Source organism: Mus pahari, chromosome X (assembly GCF_900095145.1).
Source record: "Mus pahari chromosome X, PAHARI_EIJ_v1.1, whole genome shotgun sequence".
NCBI lineage: Eukaryota > Metazoa > Chordata > Mammalia > Rodentia > Muridae > Mus > Mus pahari.
The window spans coordinates 106,220,257-106,244,568 of NC_034613.1; positions in this window are offsets into that span (position 1 = coordinate 106,220,257).

Sequence of the window (24,312 nt, forward strand, 5' to 3'; positions counted from 1 at the left end):
AGTAGTTCACTATATATATATATATATATATATATATATATATGTGTGTGTGTGTGTGTGTGTGTGTGTGTTTATGTATATTTATGCATATTTGTCATTTATACATTTTATATATATATATATATATATATATATATATATTCACAAAGTAGTTTACTATATGGCTATATATATGTGTGTGTGTTTATATGTATGTGTATAACTGGTCTGATATTTAAAATTACGTGTAAAACAATGTTTAAATGCATATTTCTAAGATTTAATAAACAAAAATGTTTGAATCTTTGTGATATATTTGATATAATACCTGTATTCAGAAATATTTCAAACTAATATACACATTAGTTTGCTTTCTATTTTTGTGGTAATCATTTGACCAAAACAACTTGGAAAGCAAAGGGTTCATATAAGTTACAGGTTGCATTTATCATCATGGGAATTCATTTCAGAAATATAGAGGTAGGGATTAGAGAAGAGAATATGGAGGAATTTTGCTGACCCCTTGCTCTCCATAGCTTGCTTACCTTGTATTTTTATACAACCTAACCTGTTTAGTGGTATCACCATCCAAAGTGGGGCTCATCAACCATTAATGAAAATATCCAAGAGACTGTGACCTACAATCCAAGCTGATCAAGACATTATCTGAATTGAGGTCATTTCTTTTTTTTTTTTTTTTTTAAGTTTGAAATATTCAAATTTTTGTCTTCTCAGGTGGGTTACTTATTGAACCCACATATTCTCATACATTTAAAAGTGGAAATCTCCACCTCCATCTCTGTGTGCATCAATTGACTGAATGAACTAAATAAGTTATAGTATTTTCTTTTCTTTCCAGATGATACTGAATTATGTGAGATTGTCAAGCAGACAAAAATGAGAGAGAAAACAATCACAAAAATGCCCCCAATCCCCACTAAAATAAAACTGACCAGCACAATCAGCTTAAATGCATTTGATATGAGAGAACATTTTAAACATACACTCCTTTCAATTTTCCTTTAAAAACTGTTTCAATTCTTTTCTTTGTAGTTGCTCGAGAATTTTGTATAATTTGTTGAATATATTCTTCCCTCTATTTAATCCTCTCAGATTTACCAGCCTTTCCTAACAACTCAAATATGGTTCCTGTACTTGTTTTTAATTCATCAAGTCACATTTGTTTTGAACATATATTCTTGAATGTGTTGCCTTCCATTATAGTGTAGCAGGCTTATCAGTAGGTACAAACCTAAAGAGTAGAATCTTCTTCCCCTAGATATTATGAAATCTTAATAACTTATTGGTTAGGGGTTTAACTTTGTTTCTATCTCCACTTTTCAGACTGGATATATATATAATTTGAGCTTGCACTGCACTTGTATATGCTAGCATAACCATCATGAATTCCAGTGTAACCCTACCCTGTTATGTCCAGATGACAGTCATTTACCACCTCTGACTCTTACATTCTTTCCACTTCTTTCATAATAGTTATTGAGACTTCGGAGGAAAGGATGTGATATAGAAATCCCATGTAGGGCTGAGAATTCTGCCATTGTCTTCCTCTCTTCACTTTTCTGGCATAGGACTCTGTGTTTACCATTTATGGCAAAAAAAAGATTCTCTGATAAGGGTTGATTGATACATTAATCTTTGATATACATGATAATAAGTCATGTGGAATTAGTTTAATAGTTTGTATTAAGCAGGATCATAATAGTATGTTTTCCACTAAGACATATGACCTGTCTAGCTGCCTGTTCTTAGTCCTAGTCATAGTGTCAATCATAGGTTTTCTCTTGTAGAGTGATACTTAAATCCAATCAAAAAGTGGTTGGTTATTTCCATGATCTTTGTGCTACTATTGTATCAGTAGCCATGTTTTGCATAGCCAATCATCATTGTAACTCACAGAGCTCATGCTGGATATGATTGATAATTACTTTTCTCCTCTGGGAATGTGCATTGTACTTACCAGCACTATGAAAACTAGACAGTAGTAAAGAAGCTTCCAGGTCAATAGCAGCTTGATTCTGCCATGTTCTAGGATATAAATTTTTTTTATTCCCATCAAAAGACTCTTACTATCAAGTCATCTGATGTAACAAAGTATATTGACTAGTGGCTTCTAATGATTGAGAGGTTTAGGACTTCATAATTTAGCAACTCCAAAAGAAGTAATAATTTCCTGGCACTGGGATTAATATTTGTTAGGTTATGCTGTCTAGTAGAGGCATTATTACCATATTATAGAGTAACCACATTTTAAGTCCTATGTATACGTGCATATATAGTTTAAAATGTTTCTACAGTAGAAGGTTCCCGTATAAACTCACTATCTCTGTTGGATGTGACCTTATAAGGGGAAAAGAAAATTACTCTGGCTACTGACTACATGACATCTTCTGGTGAGTCAAAGGTTATGTGAGTCACAAGGATTATGTACTGAGACATGAAGGCCTAATATATGAGAGGAGCTGCACTGTTCCTGCCAAACTCAGAACAATATTTCATAGAGTTGGACACACAACAACCAACTATTTCTCCAGGCCTGGTCCCATATTTCTTGGCCCTAAACCATACATGCTTTTTTCACTGACCAATCAACAGACACAAAGGTAGATCCTGTCTCTTGGCCCCTGCAAGTAGGGTTGTAGTAGACATGAAAATTTAGAAATATCTTTCATATATTGAGTGTGTGTCTGCTTAACAATTTTAATTGAAATACATTCAAGTTGTTCTCAGGATATTTTTCTTAAAAACAAAATTTTAAAAATTTTATATATATATATATATATATATATATATATATATATATATGATTAAAAATATACATATATTTTTCAAACATATGTAATTATGAATGTAGGTGTTTCTGTGAAGCAGATTACTAGAAGGAAATGCTGAATCAACATGTAGATATAATTTTTAAAAATAATTGCATTGAACTTCAAATTATATCTAATATATTCAGAGAACTATTAACTCTGTGATGACAAATCCATAAGAATCATTATTACCTTGTTTTCCTAAGATCTAAAACCTTGCCTGTAATGTTCAGAGAGGTCAACAAATTTCATTATCCTATGTGCATAAAAACATATATGACATTTTGAAAATACTTGTTTAATCCCTATTTTATATATAATATACACATTTTAAAGAAAATGTGAATGATTCAAATTGATAATTATGTATATAATAATCCTCATTGTACATATTTTTGAGATTTTTAAAGCAAGATAATACATGTATAGTTTAAGCATATTTGTTTTGGGTTCTAATTTTCAATGACCTGCTTAGTTTTATGCTATTCTCGAATTGTGTTCTTAGATTGTGGATTCCATCTCAGTTTCTACCAATAGATTTTTATGAAACTTTCTATAAATAAAACAAAGATTACTTTTACCCAATTCTGCACTTTCATCAAATAAAGATAAGCTTAATAAAACTTTTCATTTTATGCACTAGAAATGTTTGTCATCATTTTGTCAAGCTGAGAGCTTTCAGTGGGTATTTGCTCTGTATTTTATCAGTATTTTATTACTGTACTGTGGGACAGAAGATTTTAAACACCATTTTGGGTGAAATAATCTGAGTAGTGTCTGGGTCCTGGCACAGGAAATTCTGGATAATTCTGAATGCTAGATAGAATCTGCCATTTCATCCCTCTCATTTTTTCCTTTCCAGGGATATCATGCTCATGTCGTTTAACACTTTCAATGTTAAATTAGTTTTCATACTGTCCTACAAGCAAACAATAGGCACTAAAGTATCTGTTTAATAAGTTAATGAGGCAATCAGTCCTACTGACAGGTGAAGTTTGTCAAAACAGTAAATTCAACCAGATGTCATTTCACCTTGAAGAATTTAGGTTGAATTGAAATGAATGAAAAAATGCTCCCCTAAAACTGTTTATAAATCCTACATACAACTTTACATTTCTCTTATATGTATGAGAGTCTAGATGCCAATTTCTTCCACTAAAACACCATTAAATGTTCTCAGTAGTTATTTTACTTTGTGTTCTTTGTATGTTGTTATTGCTACTTTGAAAAATAGTGAATAGATCATAGTTGAAAAATAATGGTCATCATAATTCTTATTTAGTATTTAGTGTTAATCACTTTAAATGTTTTACCAACGATTAAAATATGTGTTATATTCTATAGAAAATATGAACAACTAAATCATTGACCTTTTCAGCATTCTAATATAGCACATCCATTCCAGTTCACTCTGAGTAACCTATTTGGATAATGTGAAGTACCCAGTCATTCTAAAAACAAAATATTTTAAAGGTCAACTATAAAAACAGTCAATGAATGTTATGCCATAAATGGTCATGATACTAGGTATCATGAAAGAATTATATTTTTCATTCTAATAAAAGAAAAAGTTAACAAGGATGTTATCTCTATTGAATTTATATAGTGCCTACATGTTTGTAGAGTACCTACCTGAGCTATCATTGCAGATATTAGATGGCAAAATATCCTACACATACACACACACACACACACACACACACACACACACAAACAAACAATTTAAAAATACAAGGCCTTTTGTGCTTATAAAGCCTTTCTAAAATTTGAACTGTCCTATTTTAATTATGCAATGACCCAATTTATTTTTGGTAGGGTTGGGAAGTGAAATCCAGATATCCAGATATCATGCAGGCTAGATAAGCTGAGCATTAATCTCAACCCAGTGCTATTCTTCATTGAAGGTCAAGTTCTCTCTTTTCCATATTGGTAATGGGCAGGAAAAAATAGAAACTTAAAAAAATCTCACATTGTTTACCAGTCATATATATTGCAAAAATTACATGTATTATATTATAAGGAGATGATATGGTTCTATTTCAATTCTCAGTAATATTTATATTAAATAGCACTCATATAAGAGACCTATATTCCAAATTATGAATGACTACAAGTATACTAGAAACTATCTGGTCACTAAGTTAAGAGATTTTTCTTCACAAAGTAGACTAATTATTAATGATAAAGCCATAAGTCTTATCATCTCTGAATTCATACAATAAAAAAATTAAAAGTTCCTCCTAAATACTCGTTTATATTTAATTTAGTTTAAGAACCACTTCTTTTGCTATGGTTTTTTCATGAGTTTCATTTCATTTACTAGAAGTAGACATGACTTCTTCCATTAGTATGTAGGATTAGCTGACAATTTTATAATTCCTTTCACAAGGATTCAAAATAATTGGCTAATTTAATCAAAGACAAGCTATAACCTTCCTTATGTAGTATAGATTATATGAACCATAAGAAGAAAGACTAGAGAATTATAGAATAATACAAAAGATAAGCAGGGATCAAAACAGAAAAACTCTTCTTAACCAACCTGCTGATAAAACATGTTATTTTAATATTAACTGATAATTTTTGCATTGGAAAAAAAATCTTGTTATAATTTGTGTTTTAAATATCCCCAAGTGGTCCAAGTGCTTATGCCAGTTTGGTGATATTAGGAAGTGGTAGAAAGAATCAGGTAAGATCTAATGGAACAACTTAGGACACTAGAAATGTTCATTATAAAAGGATAGTAAAATACTAGTGCCTTCTTCTTTCTCTCTTAATTTATATCCATGATATAAGCACATCGATATGACATAGTTCCTCAACATAGCAAACCATGTCTACATATACATACAACAAACCGCAAAGCTAGTTGATACCAAAATTGAACCTCTAAGTATTTGAGGGAAAATAACCATTCTTACAGATAATTTGATTATATGTTATTGTCTTAGTTATTTCTCTACTGCTAAGATAAAGTACAATACCAAGGGCAACTCATAGAAAATAACTCATTGAGGTTTACCATTTTATAGATTAGAATCTGTTTCCATCTTTGAAGGGTACATGACATCAGGCAGGTAGGCATGGCAATGGAGCAGGATCTTATGGCTAACTTCTTGATCTACGGTAGGAGCATGAAATAAAAAGTGATAACTAGGAGAGTGAAGAGGTTTTAAACTCCAAACCTCACTCACAGTGATGGACCTCCTCCAACAATGATAAAACTCCTAATCCTAATCCTTCCAAAATGGTTCCACCAACTTGGAACCATGTACTCAAATACATAATCTTTTGGAGGACATTCTCAAATAAACCACCACAGTAAATTAGTATCTAGAGTTTATATATTTTGGTTATTAGCCTGATGTCTGATATAGGGTTAGTGAAGATCTTTTCCAAATCTTTAGGTTGCAGGTTTGTACTGTTAACAATATCCTTTGCTTTACAGAAGCTTTTCAGTTTCACAAGTTCCTATATATCAATTATTTATCTTGTAACATGAGCCACTGTTGTTCTATTCAGGAAATTTTCTCCTGTGCCAATGATTTCAAGGGTATTTTACACTTTCTGTTTTATTAGATTCAGTGTATGTGGCATTAAGTTAAGGTGGTTCATCCACTTGTACTTGAGCTTTGTGCAGGATTATAAATATGGATCAATTTGTATTCTGCAGACTGCCAGTTAGACCAGCACCATTTGTTGAAGATGCTTCATTTTTCCAGTGTATGGTTTAGGTATCTTTGTCAAAAATCAAGTGTTCCTCTGTGCATTGGTTTGCTTTTTAGGACTTCAATTCTATTTCACTTACCATACTCTGTCTCTGTAGCAATACTATGCATTTTTTTGTCATTATTGTTTTGTAGTACACCTTGAGGTCAGGGATACTGATTCATCAAGAGGATCTTTTATTTTTCAGAATGGTTTTGTTTTTCCTTGCTTTTTTTTCATATTAAGTTGAGAAATGGTCTCTCAATGATGGGAATTTTGATGAGAATTACATTGAATCTGTAGATTGCTTTTGGTAAGATGGCCACTCTCACTTAGTTAATTATACCAATCCATGAGCATGGGAGATCTTTCGATCTTCTGTGGTCATCAATGATTTCTTTCTTCATGGATTGAGATTCTTTCTATACAGATTTTTCATTTGGTTGGTTAGAGTTATACTATAATACTTTATATTATTTGCAGCTACTTAGAAGGGTATTGTTTCCCTAATTTATTTCTTGACCTGGTTATCATTTGTATAAATAAGGGTTACTGATTTCTTTGAATTAGTTTTATATCCAGCCATTTTGCTGAAGATTTTTATCAGCTGTAGTAGATGTCTGGTAGAATTTTGGAGTCACTTATGTATCCTATCATATCATCTGTGAATATTCATACTTTGTCCTCTTCCTTTCCCATTTGTATGTTCTTTATCTCATTTAGTTGTCATATTGTTCTAGCTAGTACTTCAAGTACTATATTGAATACATGGGGAGAGAATGGGCAGCCTTGTCTTATCTCTGAGTTTACTGTGATTTCTTAAAGTTTCTCTCCATTTAACTTGGTATTGATTATGAGTTTGCTGTATATTGCTTTAATTATGTTTAGATATGTGCCTTGAATTCCTGATTTCTCCAATATTTTTTAACATGAGATAGTGTTATATTTTGTCAAATGCTTTTTCAGCATCTAATGGGATGTTCATGTGATTTATTTTCATAAATTGCTCCTATCCAAAAGAAATGCTGGGACAAAATGGAACAGAAACTGAAGGAAAGGCTGAACAGTGACTGGCCCAACTTTGGATCCATACCATGGGAAGGCAGGAATTCCTGACACTATTACTGATGCTGTTTTGTGCTTGTAGTTAGGAGCCTAGCCTGGCTCTCCTCTGAGATGCTGTTCCAGCAGCTGGCTGATATAACTGCATATACTTACAGTCAAATATTTGACTGACTTTGGGGGATCCCTAGGAAAGAGTTAAGGGAAGAATTTAAGGAACTGAAGGGCATGGCTACCCCACAGGAAGACCAACAGTGTCAACAAAACTGGACTCCAACAGAGCTCCCATATATTAATCCACCTTTAAAAAGTATACTTGGGCTAGTCTGAGAACCCCTCCAGATATGTAGCAGATGACTGACTAGCCTGTCCTCAATGGGAAAGGATGAGCCTAATTCTATAGAAATTTGATGCCTTTGGTAGGGCACTCTCTCAGAGGCAAGGGGAAGGGGGTGAGGTGGGAGGGGGAACTCTCCAAGGGGAGAGCAGGAGGGCTGCAACAGTTGACATGTACACAAAATAACTTATTAAATTTAATAAAATAGAATATGGAGTTTAGTTTCTAATAAAGCTAAATTTGGTTATAAATTTCCAACTGCAATTCATTGCATAGTTTTTTGCTTTGATTATCTTTATATCTCTGAGTCGTAGAGTTTTCACTTATAAATGGAGGTAATTCGACTATGGATGGCTGTTACAATCATTTCATAATAATCTATATAGAGAGTCAGCAGGTTACACTCAATAAAGAGAAGGCAGATTTTTAATTGGCTACTGATAATATACTGTCTTAATTGGTCAGTATTCATTCTATTTCATAGTGGTCAACAGCAGTGTAGTGATGTGTAACTGCATTTATGCTTTATTGGGGCCCTGGAAAAACTTTCAGATCTTTTCTTCACAGAATTGACTAAAGCTTTATCATACTATTAAAATAATGACAGAAGGCCAATCTGTACTTGAAGAGAAATACCTGACTTATTTAGCTTTGACAGCATGGTATCAATTTGACTGTTTACTTTTAAAATGGTAACACATATAACTGTGCATTACACTTCAAACGCAATGCTCTTATGTGAACTTTGAGCATTATAAAAATGTAGCTGCAAAACTTAAAGAATATTTTCTTATATATTTGCCACCAATACATCATGCTATTATGTTTCCAAGAGTCCCCATTGTTATATAAATACTAAACTGTGTCTTCATCTTATTCTCTTCACAAAGAGTCAGGCACACAATAAGGTTAAGTGATTTGCCCAGGGCAGTGTGTTTTGCCAGTAACAGAACTGGGAATTGAACCAGCAGACAGGCACTCAGGTAATATAAAATATAGATGATAAAAACCCCTTTGTTGTTGCTGGGTTTGTCTTTTACTCCATTTTTCTTTGTACTAAGACATCAACTACAGTCTCTCCTTTTGTGATCAGGTTCAATGTTTGTATGGCTTTACTAAATCATTGTGGCTAACTTTAGATTGGAGAGTTGGAGGCTGTATTTATACAGATAAACCAAATGGAAGTGAGAGTCAGCCTGTCAACTAGTCCATGAGTCTTTTCCAACATGATAAAACCTACATTAAACAAGGCTAATGACTATGTGAGGAAAAGTGATATCTTCTGGAGAGTAATCACCTTTTACTTCTCTTTTCTGAACTTTACTTTGAAGGAGTATTGTGATGGAAGAATGATTTCCTCTCAATCAGCAGTGAAATAGAAATGGATGTTATTTTCTCTCAGTTACTATGATTAAGAAAGGAAATTAACCGCCAGGTGGTGGTGGCACATGCCTTCAATACCAGCACTAGGGAGGCAGAGTCAGGCAGATTTCTGAGTTCTGGTTTACAGAGTGAGGTAAAGGACATCCAGGGCCACATAGAGAAACCGTGTCTTGAAAAACAAAAACAAAAAAAACAAAAAAAAAAAAAGAAAGGAAAGAAAGAAAGAAANGAGAGAGAGAAAGAAAGAAAGAAAGAAAGAAAGAAAGAAAGAAAGAAAGAAAGAAAGAAAGAAAGAAAGAAAGAAAGAAAGAAAGAAAGGAAGGAAGAAAGGAAATTAGCACACCATGAATATAGTTCACTATTATATGCCAATAATTATTGTGCAAATTAATTATTATCAATTTTTACTAACATTCCTTCTAGTGAGGTAGGAAATTTACTTGGTAAACAATATGGTAGTAAAATGAATTTTAAAAATCATTCAGTTACAGCCTCATCATTATATTGACTTGTTTCTTTCTCTTTAATTTTCTATCTTTCTTTCTTTCTTTCTTTCTTTCTTTCTTTCTTTCTTTCTTTCTTTCTTTCTTTCTTTCTTTCTTTCTTTCTTTCTGTCTCTCTCTCTCTCTCTCTCTCTCTTTCTTTCTTTCTTTCTTTCTTTCTTTCTTTCTTTCTTTCTTTCTTTCTTTCTTTCTTTTCTTTCTTCCCTTCTTCTTTATTTCTTCCTTGAGGCAGAAATCCTAGAACTCATTATGTCACCAATGTTCTCCTCAACCCTAAAGTGATTTTTTTTTCTACAGCTTCTTTCAAGTTCTGAGACAAGACTACCCATAATATTGATAACTAAAATAATTTCATAAAATTCATTGTAAAATAATACTTGAAACTATCTGCTACAAGTCATATTGGACTAAGTGCATAATTTCAAATAGATGCAGATAATCAACTATTTAAATGGGTATCAATTGGTATTATAACACTATCATTACTGTTTGAATACAGAATTCTTCGTCCAACAGTCTCATGAGATAAAGGCTTGGTTCTGAAGTTCTGTTCTCAGAAATGCTGCTTTCAGAAAGTATTTAGATTATAAACATTCTGAAAAAAGCAATAGATTCATCTAGAAGTTGATTCACAATGAAGTGAAATTATTGGTAAGGAGAGGAAACTTTGGCAGTTGAGTTCTGGTAGGGTAATTGCAATGGAAAAGAAAGAAATAGTTGCATTTATATTTATCAGTGTTCAATTATTAAATGTCGGGCTAAGTACTAGACTTCCATATTGTCATTTTATCTTCCTCCTTTTATATAAAATATACATAAATTTTCTGTTTCCTAGAGTTAGGTTGAATTCTCAGAAAATATTACACAATTAAGGTAGATATACATGCAGATTTTTGTCAGTATTACTTCCTTGGTATATAATATCCAAAGTATCTGCTGTAGTGTTTAAGTTATAAAGCTCCCATGAAATAAGCAAATGGACTTAGAACACTGAATTGTGTCCTGCACATCTTTTATTTAAAATAAGAGATTACATTTTTAAATGCTGAGACTGAAGAGATGGCTCAGAAGTTAATAGTACTGGCTGCTCAAGAATAATAGAATACCAGTTTGATTCCCAACATACATACATGGAGGCTTACAGCCATCTGGAATTCTAGTTCCAGATAATCTAGTGTTCCGGAATATGGATTTATAAGGGGGTGAGGGAGGCAGAGTTATCCATCCTGTAAACAAACTCCAAACAGCAACCTCAATCCTCTCTCTTGTGTCATGAGGAAAAACAGCAGACACAAGCATTTGCATTATCAGGGGGTATAAAAGCCTTTCAAAGTTCACTGGGCTTCACTCAGGGGCTACAACACCCACACCCATGTTCTCTTTTGGTTTCCACAGACAATTCATACAGATGGTGTACAGATACAAATGTTGGCAAAACACCTATATGCTTAAAATAAATAACATATTTTTTAAAAGCTTAATGATCTATCTTTATACTGCATATTTTTATTGAAATTTGGTCATAGCAGAAGGCAAATTAAAATTATAATGGGACAAATAACACAAAGCATTTATGTTTCTAGCAAAAATAAAATAATATTCTTTATTTCAGTGTGTGTCTGTGTGTGTGTGTGTGTGTGTGTGTGAAGATGAATATAAGTCTCTTGGAACAAATAAAGGATCTGTTACTTCATTGATATATTTGCTAGATTTATGTTTTTAACAGAAAATCTTTCAGTTCATGCATAAGTAGTAGTGTTCGTCATTCTAACAAATTGTATTAGAATAAATATGAACATAAAATGATCAAAATATTATATTAATTTTGGTGGATATTCTTTCCTCAAAAGTAATCTTTGGAAATGTTAATCTTTGAATATCCAAAACAAATTAACCTATTTTATGAGTAACAGTTTATCACTTATAAAATAAAGAAGACAATGTTACATTAGCCTAAGCAAAAAAGAGAATTTTAATATAACTGAATATTGCTGTAATTGTCACACATTGGTAGGTGCACAGAGGAGAATTTCTCAGGATTATAAGACTCAAAAACCCAAAACAAATACCTTAAATTTATTTTAATGTTGGAAAATTTAAGACTAGCATATTCAGAAACATTTTATACTTTCAATACCTATGACCTCTCTCACATATATAATTTGATACAAAGATGTATTCTATATTTTATGAAACTGAGGTATACAGTAATAGGTAAAAATAAACTATGGCAAATAGTTGGTACTCTCATGTATGTATCTTTTATGCATATTCTCAAATTACTCACAGGAGCAAATATGGAGATAAAGTCTAGAGCACAGACTAAATTTAGGAGAGGCCACCCAAAGACTGTCCCAACTGGGGATTCATCCATTATAGTTACCAAACCCAGACACTATTGTTGATGCCAAGAAGTACATGATGAAAGGAACTTGATATGGCTGTCTCCCGAGAGACTCTGCCAGAGCCCTACGAATACAGAGGCAGATGTTAACAGCCAACCATTGGACTGAATGTGGGGTCCTTAACAGAGGAGTTAGAGAGGGGACTAAAGGAGTTGAAGGGCTTTGCAACTCCATAGGAAGAACAATATCAACCAACCAGACCCCCCCCCCCCAGAACTCCCAGTGTCTAAGGAGTACAAATGGCTCCAGCTGCATATGTAGCAGAGGGTCGTCTTGTCATGCATCAACTGAAGGAGAGTTCCTTGGTTCTATGAAGGCTTACTAGATGCCCCAGTGTAGTGGAATTGAGGGTAGAGCAGTGGGTAGGTAGGTGGAGGAACACCCTCATAGAAGCAGGAAGAGGGAGGATATGATAGGGTGTTTCCAGGAGGGAGGGAAACTGGGAAGGGGATAACATTTGAAATGTAAATAAAGAAAACATCCAATAAAGAATAACTATTTCTTTTAGAAATCTTAAATTACATGTATTTATTTACCTAAATACAATCTTCCACTTTTGAATATCCAAGACAATCATTATTTTCTGATGCTGTTTTTCTTTCCAGATGATTATAATATTGTTTTATTATCATAAAATATTTACCTTATTTTTAAATAACATAGGGTTGTGATGCTTGGGATAAAACTAATGTATCATTAATCATTCATTATTCATCATTAATATTTTACAATTGAGCTATACTTCCAGTCCCTCAATCTGGCAATTTAGCATTTTTCCTTGCTACTGCAATCTTTTATTTTATTCTTTTAAATTTATTTTTTCTCTCATATAATACATCCTAACCACAGCCTTCCTTCCCTCACCTCTTCTCAGTATCCCCACTTCCCATTTCTCCCATATCTACTGCCCCTCTGTTTCCCATCAGAACAAAAAGCAGGCCTCTCTCAGTGATATCAATCAAACTTAGCATAAGAAGATGCAGCAATACTATCAAGACTGGAGGAATCTCAGTAGGAGAAAAGGGTCCTAAGAGCAGGCAGAGGTGTCAGAGATGCTCCTACTCTAATTGCTAGGAGTCCAACAAAAACCCAAACTAAAGAACCACAGTATGTATGCAAATGTCCTGATGCAGACCCATGCAGGCTCTTTGGTTGCCACTTCAGTCTCTGTGAGCTCCTATGAGCCTTGCCTATTTAATTCTGTGGACTTTATTCTCCTGGTGTCCTCAAACCTACAGGTTCCTATAATTCTTCCTCTTCTGCTTCTTGAGGGTTCCCATCTGCTCTCATTAGTTGCTGGAGCAAGCCTCTCTGATGATGACTGGAGTAGGCACCAAGCCTATGAATATAGAAGAATAGCATTGAAATCATTTCATTGACTTTTTCTGTCAGTCTTGTTTTGTTCTTTTCTTGTTCTCCCAGCCATCCAGCTTCCAGTCCTTATCAACTAGGCAATGTGGGTCATGGGGTCTGTTTGTGGTATGGGATTCAGAGCAGTCATTCTTTGGCCACTCGTATAAGCTCTAAGTCACCATTTCCCCCATGCATCTTGCAGGCAGGGCAAGTTGTGTGTTGTAGATTTTGTACAAGGTCTGTGTCCCAGTCCCACAGTGAAAGCCTAGCCTGGTTATAGGAAATGACTGGATCAGGCTCTATATTCTCTATTACTGGATTCCAGGAAGTTGCCATCAAACTATGTTTCCATATTGACACTTAAATGCCCACCTATTTTCAGATAGAACCATCCTGTTCCTTTCAACACCTTCTCCCAGTTCACCCAAAGAATCTATTCTGATTTCCCTTCTTTGTGAGATTCATGGTTTTCCCCCAGCACTCTCCTTTTTACCTAACTTCTCTTGATCTGTGCATTAAAGCATGATTATGCTTTACTAAGTGAATACATAATATAATTGTCTTTCTGGATCTGAGTTGCCTCTTTTATGCATCCTTTCTTCTAGATCCAGCCTGCAAATTTCATGATGTTATTTTTTCCCTAGAAATGGAGTCATACTCCATTGTCTAAATAAAGCACAATTCTTCCATTCTTCGGTTCTGGAACATTTTGGTTGTTTCTTGTTTGCAGTTATTATGAATAAAATCATTATGAACATAATTGTGCCAGTGACTCTGTGGGAAAATAAGGCATCTTTTGAGCATATGTCCAAAAGTAGTGTAGTTGAATATTGAAGTAGATTGATTCCCAATTTTCTGAGGAACTGCCATATTGATTCCCATAGTGACTCAGTTTGTGCTCACATCAGCAATGGAGGAATGATCCCACTGCACTAATTGTAGTCCCCCTGAGCTCTCATTTGTGCCATTGATCTTAGCTATTCTGAGAGATGTAAGATGGAATTTCTAAGTATTTTGATTTGCATTTTGCTGATGGCTAAGTATGTTGAACATTTCCCTTTTTTAATTATTCAACTGTTTATCATACATAAGACCATATGACTATAATACAAAGGGAGGTCTATTTTAATTAATGTTACAATATGCACAGCAAGTCCACACTAGATCTTACAGTCTGAACTACGTGCGGTTTATGTTTATAATGCACAGAAGTCCTGTAACCAAACTGTGTAGTAAAGCACACAAAACTGGACTGTAACAAAACACAGTATGGAGAAGCCCTGGATTGTGTGGTTTTCTTTATGTTAAAATCTGTTTAAATATTGCTTTCTTTTTTGGTGTTTGCTAAAATGTGGTAACCAGCACAGAAAGAAAAAAATGACATGAGCCACATGGTGTGGTGCCTGGGCTTCGACATCTACAGATGTTGATCCCTACTGACAATGCTGTTGATAATTTCTTTAACTGTTTCCCAGCCATTTTAGATTTCTGTAATGAGAATCTGTATTTGTTGTTGTTTCCAAGATTTCATGGGTGTTTTGTATCAGAATTTTTTTTTAGATTTATTATATTCTTTGAACAATGTATTTACTTCTTCTATTGTATTTTTAACCCCTGAAATTCTTTCTTACATGTCTTGTATTCTATTGGTATGGCTTATGTCCTTATTTCCTTTTCACTTACCTAGATTTTCCATGTTCTGAATTTCCTGTCTGTGTCTGTCTTGGTGCTTCTATTTCCAATTTTAGATCCTTAACTGTTTTATTATTTTCTTTAAGTGTTAGTTTTTCATTGGCTTTCTTTAAACAGTTTGTTCATTTCCTCTCAATTTTTGTCTATTTTTTCTGATTTCTTTAAGGAATTAATTCTCTTGTTCTTGAAAGATCCCTATCATAAATGTTATTTTAAGTACTTTTCTTATGGTTCACCTGTGTTGGAATACTTATAGATTTCACTAGTAGGAGAACTGGGTTTTAGTAGTGCCTTAGTGCCCTGGCTGTTATAGACTGAATTCCTTAGGCTTGGGTCTAGGAATCTGTGTTTTGGGTGATTATATATCTAGGTCCCAACTTCTGGGTTTGTCCAGTGTGTTGTGCAGTTCATATTTTCAGTGATTGGAACTTGTAATAAGTGTTTGGAGGACAAATTATAGTTTTGGAAACAGCCTAGGCTGTTTTGAGTATTTGCATTGGACCCCTTTGACAAAAACAAAAAATCCAATTAATTGCAACAGCATCCTAGTGCTAAAAATCGTTATTGAGTGACAAGATATGGGAAGCTATAGCTTTCTCTCCCCCATTACTCACTGAAATTATTATTTAATTTATATTGCCTTCATTTATAAACAAATTTTAGGAAACTTATACTGATTTAGGTTTTCAAACCACCCCTCATATCTCCTGTATGTTTTGCTATCACTACTGACATTCTATTACTGTCTCCCCTGTTCCCTTCCTATTTCCATTTGACCCTCTCCATCTAGTTTCACCATCCACCTATAATTATTTATTCTATTTCTCTTTCCTAGGGAGATCTATCTGCACACCCCAGTATCTTATTCTATACCTAATATCTGTGGTTCTGTAGAGTATATCTTTACTATCGTAGACTTAAAAGCTAGTATTTACATGTAAACAAATGTCAAACAGATTTGTCTTTATGTGTTTGGGTTATCTCACTGAAAATGATTGTTTTATTTCCATACATCTATATGCAAATTTTATTATTTCTTCTTTAACAGCTGAATAATATTCTACTGTGAAATATATCATATTTTCTTTATCCATTTTTTGTTGAGTATCATCTAGATTATTTCCAATTTCTGGTTGATGTCCATCTTCTCAAGGATGGTACACTGGTATCCATAGAGACTCTGTAAGATTTCATTTTCACTAGCAAATGTAAGTGTGTCCTCTTACTGCATCTGATCACCACCAGCATTAACTACCATTTGTTTTATTGTTTTTAGTCACCCTGATGGTTATATACTGATTTTACTAAGTAGTTTTGATTTGTATTTCCATGATGCCAGTTATAACCATGATTTCCATGGCTAAGGATGCCAAACATTAGCTTGTATAGTTTTTATAGAGTTCTGTTTATATCTGGACCACATTTTAGTCTAGTTGATTTTCTTGGTATTCATTTTGTTTACTCTATCTATCCATCTATTTATTTATTCTAGATAGTAGCAATCTATGAAATGTGTATTTGGTTTGTGTACTGTAGGCTGCCACTTTCTCAAATTGAATGTGTCCTTTGCCTTGTAGATGCTTTTAAAATTAATAGGATGTTATTCCTTAAATGTTGACTTTATTGCCTCTGTTAATAAATTTCTATTCAAAATGCCTTTTCCCATACCAATTAGCTAAAGGTTATTTCTCACATTCTTTTCTAACATGTTCAGTGTATCCAGATTTTTGTTGAGGCCTGTGTCATTGCATTTTGTGTAGAGTGATAAGTATTGATGTATTTTTGACTGCTTCTGCATGCAGCCATCCAGTTTCAGCACCAGCATTTGTTGAATATTGTCTCCTTTTTCTACTGTGCATTTATGGCTTTTAAAAATCTAAAACAAATGTCTTTATTTATGTGGATTTATGGAACTTGATTTCCATGTCATTGATCAATGTGTCTGTTTTTTTGCCAAAATCGTGAGTTTTTTTATTATTGTAGATCTACGGTATAACATAAAATCACAGGTGAAAATACCTCCAGTATTTCTTCTATTATTAAGTTTTGCTTTTGCTATCTTTTAATAAAATTCCATATGAAGCTGAAGATAATAATTCTTTCAAGATCTATGAAGAATTGTGGTGAAATTCTGATGGGGATTTTACTGAATCTGCATTTGATGGGATGGACAATGTACAATACTAATCCTATTGAACCATGTGTATGGGGGATTTTCCATCTTCTTATATCTTCTTCAAATTCTTTCTTCACTGCATTGAAATTTTGATGATACAAGTTGCTTACTTCATTTGTTAGAGTTTTCACAAGATATTTTTAGTTACTTCAGGCTACTGTGGACTGAGTTTCCATCATTTCTATCTAAGTTCATTTGTCATTTGTATTAGGGGGTCTACTGATTTTTATGAGGTAATTTTGTGTCCAGCAACTTCTCTAAAAGTAATTATCAGTGGTAGTAATTTCACAATAGAATTTTGGAGTAATTTATGAATACTACTATATCTACAAATAAAGATACTTTGAATTCTCTTTTTCCGACTTGTATCATTAACCTTTAGTTCTCTTGTTGCTGTAACTAAGACTTTGATTATTACATTGAATAGGAATGGAGAGAGTGAAAAACCTTATCAAGTTGCTGATTTTAGAATTATTTTTGCATTTCTCTCCCTTTAATTAGATGCTGTCTGTGTTTTTCCTGTATACTGCCTTTATCATGTTGAGATAGTTATGGCCTTTGCCTCCCTGATCTCACTAGGACTTTTACCAGGAAGGGGTGTTGATTTTTGTCACAGCCCTCTTCTAGATTGAATAAAATAACCATATAGGTTTGTTTCTCAGTTATTTTATATGGTTGATTAGATTTACTGATTTATGTATTTTGAATCATTATTGCATCTGTATAATGAAGTATACTTGATCATGGTGAATTATCTTTTTGATGTGTTCTTGCATTCCTTGGGTTCAAGTTGTAAACACTTTATTGAGAATTTTTGGGTCTATGTTCATAAGGGAAATTGGTCTGCAATTCTCTACCATTGTTGAATCTTCATGTTCTCTCTTGTTATAAATGTGTCTCATAAAATGAATTGGACAGTGCTACTTCTGTTTCTATTTTATGAAATAAGTTGAGAAGTATTGGAATTAACTCTTCTTAAAAACTAGAATTTTATGGTAAATCATTGTGGCACTGAAACTTTTATTGATTTGGAGACTTTTAATGACCAATTCTCTTTCATTAAGGATAAAAGGCCTGTTTAAATTTCTTTTATGATATTTATTTAATATTAGTAAATGATATGTATTATGAAAAATATCCATTTCTTTTATGTCTATTAATTTGTTGGAATACAGATTTTAAAATTGGGCCCTTATGAGTCTATGGATTCCCTTGATATCTGTTCTTATTTACCCTTTTCATTTCTCATTTTAATTTGGATATTATCTCTAAAATTTAGCTGATTTAAATAATCCTTTTTCAATTCTTCTCTTTTTCTTCATGAACCAATTTTGTTTTATTCTTAGATATTTTTTCAATCTTACTGATTTCAATTCTGAGTTTGTTTATTTCTTGCATCAACTCATCTTGGGTTTGCTTACTCCTTTTGTTCTAGAGCTTTCAGATGAACAGTTAAGTTGCTAATAGGAATGGGGGTGCTGATGTGGCTAAGGATTCCTAGGGAGTGCCTATTGAAGTTGGGTCTGAGGAAAAGCAATGAGTTGGTATAGGGATGTTTGGTAGCATAGATCTGTGTGATTTACTGAAGACTGGGACAGAGGTGAGGCAGAAGCAGGTAGTGAAATAAATAGCTTATGAATAGACTGGGGAGTTCAACTTGGAGAAGTTTACGAAGAAGTGAATAATTGCAGTTATCCTATTTGCTTTCTTGGTCTGAGTGGTCTGATGTTTTCTATGAGTTTAGGGCAAGCATAAATAAATAATATTGGGAAGGGATGTTAACAGTGGAAGATTTTTGATCCACTGGAGTATCAGACATAAGCAGAAAGGCCATAGCAGGGGTCTTCTGAAGAACTGGGGATAGACTTGGGTTTGGGACATGCAGGAGTTGAGAAAGAGGTAAATATCTAAAGAAAGATTGCCTTCTTCACTGGCTGGAGTGGCAAGTGAATGCCCAGGAAGTGTCTGCTGGAGTTGGAGCCTAGGATATAGCAGTGGATCAAAGGATAAGAGATAGCATGGGAAGATTTTCTCTTTATGCTCCATCAAATATGAGGGAAGGGAAGGATGGTCACAGTAGGAGCTCTGTGAAAGTTAGAGATTATATTGACAGATTGGATTTGGAGAAAATGAAGTTAAGGTTAAGATCTATAAATATCCTGATTTTTACAATGACCATGCCTTCATATTTTTCTTTTTATTTTCTTTTATTTTTATTAGATATTTTCTTCATTTACATTTCAAATGCTATAGTAGTACTTCATTGTGTAAATGTACCACAGTTTCTGTATCCATTACTCTATTGAGGGACATCTGGGTTCTTTCCAGCTTCTGGCTATTATAAATAAGGCTGCTATGAACATAGTGGAGCATGTGTCCTTATTACCAGTTGGAAAATCTTCTGGGTATATGCCCAGGAGAGGAATTGCTAGATCTTCCAGTAGTACTATGTCTAGTTTTCTAAGGAACCATCAGATTGATTTCCCAAGTGGTTGTACCAGCTTGCAATCCCACCAACAATGGAGGCATGTCCCTCTTTTTCCACATCCTCACCAGCATCTGCTGTCACCTGAATTTTTGATCTTAGCCATTCTGACTGGTGTGAGGTGGAATCTCAGGGTTGTTTTGATTTGCATTTCCCTGATGATTAAGAATGTTGAACATGTTTTTCAGGTGCTTCAAGTTGGTTGATGATTGAAAATGTGCTAATAACATCAGATAGCATGACATATTTTCTACTACTAAGTCCAAAATAAATATATGTATATTCCACCTTACCTCTTTCATTACTCTTCCTGTTCATTTTGACACAAAACATTCTTAAATAGCTCATGCTCACCCTTGATTACACAATCTCCTGTCTCATCCTTTCCCAAGCTGTGGATAAATATATATATGTCACCACTATTTGACTGTCTACTTTACAAAAGAAAATAGAAAAAGAAATTGTTATACTATTTTACCCATTAATCAAACACAACTAAAAACTAGAGTATTATAAAATGTATAGTATTTAATTGGTCAGAAGCAACTGTATTTAATTTTTCCTTCTTCTTCCTTCCTTTATCTTTGGTGTTTTCATTTTTATTTCTCCTATCCAAAGCAGAATAAAATCAGTATATTCTCAGTACATTTTATTTAGTATTAATAAGTTTATTTTAAACATATAATAAGATTTGAATACCATTCAAAACTAGGATATTATTCTCAAAAGTAATTACTTTAGAATCCTAGCATGTATTTTTCCTTCTCATTTGTTAACACATGATCTCTGATACTGAATCCCTAAATTGTTTCTTTTGATGCATGCACATAAATAATAGTAAGGTGTGTTTTCTTTAAGACACAAAACATACAAGCCAAGTATTTGTAATAGATGTATAGTGATATATTCAACATTTTTTACACTGTTCTCAAAGTAAGTGAATTCTTTCAGTGAATAATGTTGTAGTTTTCTCATAATATCTTACTGATAGTGTCATTCAAATATGGTTTTCTATAACACTTCTGTTGATTGAAGAGCTAACATGGTATCCTTTACTTTCTGAAGTAATAAAAAGTAAAAAAAAAATTAACTTTTTTTGTGGTTTTTTAACTATACTGCTTTCCTGTAAGCATCCTATTGTACTTTGCCCCTGATGCACATCGTTCACAGATCCCTTTTTATTTTCATAGTTTCTAACTATCAAGAAACAAACTGATTTCTGAACTACTGAGAGTAGCCTTAAACAGGAATAATTGTTCAGGATATGAATAAACATTTTCTACCTACTTAAATTACTTCTGTAGTAGATATAATAAACATGAAACAATTTAACTTTAAAAGGAACCAATTACTTCTCTTTAAAAAAATCCAAAATAACCAGAGACTACTTCCACTTATACATTCTAATTTTAATATATATATATATATATATATATATATATATATATATATATATATATATATATTGTTATTATAAGTTTTGCACTCAAAAATCTAGAAACCTTGCAATATAAAGTAAGAAATGAGCAATTATTCTATAAAATATATGCAATCTATGGAAAGAAAGGAAATGACAACATATTTCTCTACTTACAGGAATGTGTATATTGGAAATTTTGCTATAGCCTCAGGTCATGTCAGAGAAGAATGTTCCTCAATTATTCTATAGGAAAATGTCAAAATGAGAATATGATATTATGATGTTATAAAAATAACCCTCAAATCTCTTCAGATGCTATGACATTCTTGTATGTCTTTTTCAAAGGCATTATTGACTGTAAAAATTGTATATAAACCTGGGCTTACTTTTAAATCAAATCTAAATTATTATTATCTCAATACAATATGTCTTAGGGTTACTATTGCTATGATAAAATACTACAACTGAAAGCAACTTGGGGATAAAAGGATTTAATTGTCTTCTGATTCCACATGAATGTTCATTATTAAAGTAAGTTACAGGAAGGAACTCCAGCATTGTAGAAGCCTGGAAGAATAAGATAGTAAAAAGTCCAGGGAGGCATATTATTTGTTGGCTTGCTAATCATGGTTTGTTCACCTTAATTTCTTATAGAATCCAGGTTCACCAACATACAGATATTCCCAACTCTAATGGGCTAGCCATCCCACATAAATACCAATTAAGAAAATGCCCTACAGATTTGTCTACAACCCCATTTTAAGGATGCATTTTCCCTGTTGAAGCTCCCTCTTCTCCAATGACTATTGTTTGTCTTAAGTTGACATAGAACTAGACAACATGTAATATAAATATTATTGTGCAAATTATAAATTTTCAGTCACAACTGAAAAATTAACAAAGCCACCCAAACACAGAATTCAAATGCATACATATTCAGGTCAAAAGCTATGTATAACTATATAGTCTCCACAAATGATGGCCCAAATTACAAGAATGACTACAAACTTTCTTTTTTAATAGAGACTAAAATATATTCAAGCACTTTGAAATTAGCACCCTTTGAGAAGATGAATTTTAATATTTATAAATATTTTTTTTTCTGGCAGAAGAAAATTGGGTATCAATTCATAAGCCCCTGAGCTGACATTTTCTAATTTTAATTAAACTACTCAACAAAAATATTTAAAAAGGAAAGGAAAAATACTGAAAATCAAGTATATGGAGCAATTCTATCCCTTGCCAGGATAAAAGGAGAAAGAAAATACACTTCATATATGTTACTGAAATTAGAGAAATGAATACACTGATGGTCTAAAATTAGTCCTTACCTAAAACAAATGACCTGGGCAGCAAGATCATAAATCTCTTTAGTGTGTTTTGCATCAACCTGACCATGGTTTTTAACCAGATAAACCTAAACACAGCTGAAACCGGTCTTGCATTAAGTTATTTCATTGCCCACTTCATCCTCTACCATCCCTCCTTTCCATGGACTTCTCTCCTTTCTCATTTCCTCTGTCCTATTTTTGTTTCTCATTCTTTTCTTTTTTCCTTCCATTCTTCCCTTTCCATTTCATTTTCTCCCTTTCTCCATATTTCTCCATGTTTTTTCTCCATCAAATCTGAAAGAACAATTCTCATTACAGAGCACATACTTCAACTTGCTGCCTTTCAATGTAACACAGGTAAATTGATAAAAAAAAAACAAAGACATACATGTTGTGACTTAATTTTTTTCTTGTAGAGCAAAGAACTAATTAAAGAAACATATTCACTGTGAATACAATGTACATTAATTCTCTCAGTTCAATGGTAATGCCCATTTTGGTAGCTTACTATGTAGCTATTCAGTAGTTCTATTATTTAATGTCAGAGACCAGACTGAGAAAGCCCAGGCATCTTACACCCAGGGCATCCCGCAGCCCAGGTGTTTTCACAGTAGGCAGCTAAGAGCCACATAGTTCTTTGTCAAGAGCCCTTCCCCCTCTCCCTCTGCAAGGCCACTCCTGGGAACCAGCAAGACCTAAACAGATATCAAGGACTGAGGGAGTCTTCTCACATTCCAGAGCTGCCCAGAGCTGTCACCTTGAACTGTTGAGGATTGATACTTTGAGATAGGATTCTTAGATAAGCCACCCTATGTCCCAGGACAGTGGCGCCAAGGACCCTAGATGAATNACTAAATGTATTAGACTTGCAAATAACTCTTCCCAATTATTTCTCTCACTGTATACCTTTGATCACTCCCTCAACCCCTCTCCAAATCTTATTTAACCTGAGCATCTCCCCTTAGTAAAAGAGACTATGACAAACATGCATGGTCTTCGTCTCTTTCTTTATTCCCATTTCTCTCTAGGTTTGTGATCCCCCTCAAGGGCCATGGAATAAAGTGTCCCACAGGCCAGGGCAATTTAACACTAATGAAGTTGTTTCAACTCTCAGTCTCAGTTTCATCTTTATAATGTCCATGAAGAAACATTCCCAGCCATGAATGAATGATCAGAAATGTATTTGTAATCATTTTGCACAGTTTGAAATCTACTAATATCCCAATGTTAATTATTCTAATTGATCACATACTAGAAACTTAAGAGCACATATAGGTCCATAATAGAAAAGAAGCAAGCATATCAAACAAAAGTAGACAGCAGGAAATAAACTGGTTTGAAATCATTAAAATAGAAATAAAATGGAATCACATTTAGAAATTTTATCTTCCCCTTAGTTTTCATGCCACACAGATGTTTTAAATATTAACAAAAATAAACAAAATCCATGGAAAATATATTATCAGAAGGAACGAAGGTAAGCAAACACATAGTTCTGGTGAAGCTTAGTCTACTTCTTCCATGCGTGATGTGTTGTCATCTCCTTCCAGGGGAGGCTTTTCTTCAGTTACAGCAACACTGGTATCATCCATAGTAGGATCATCCTCAGGTTTAACTCAAGAGGTTGATAGAACGTTTGTTGTAAGA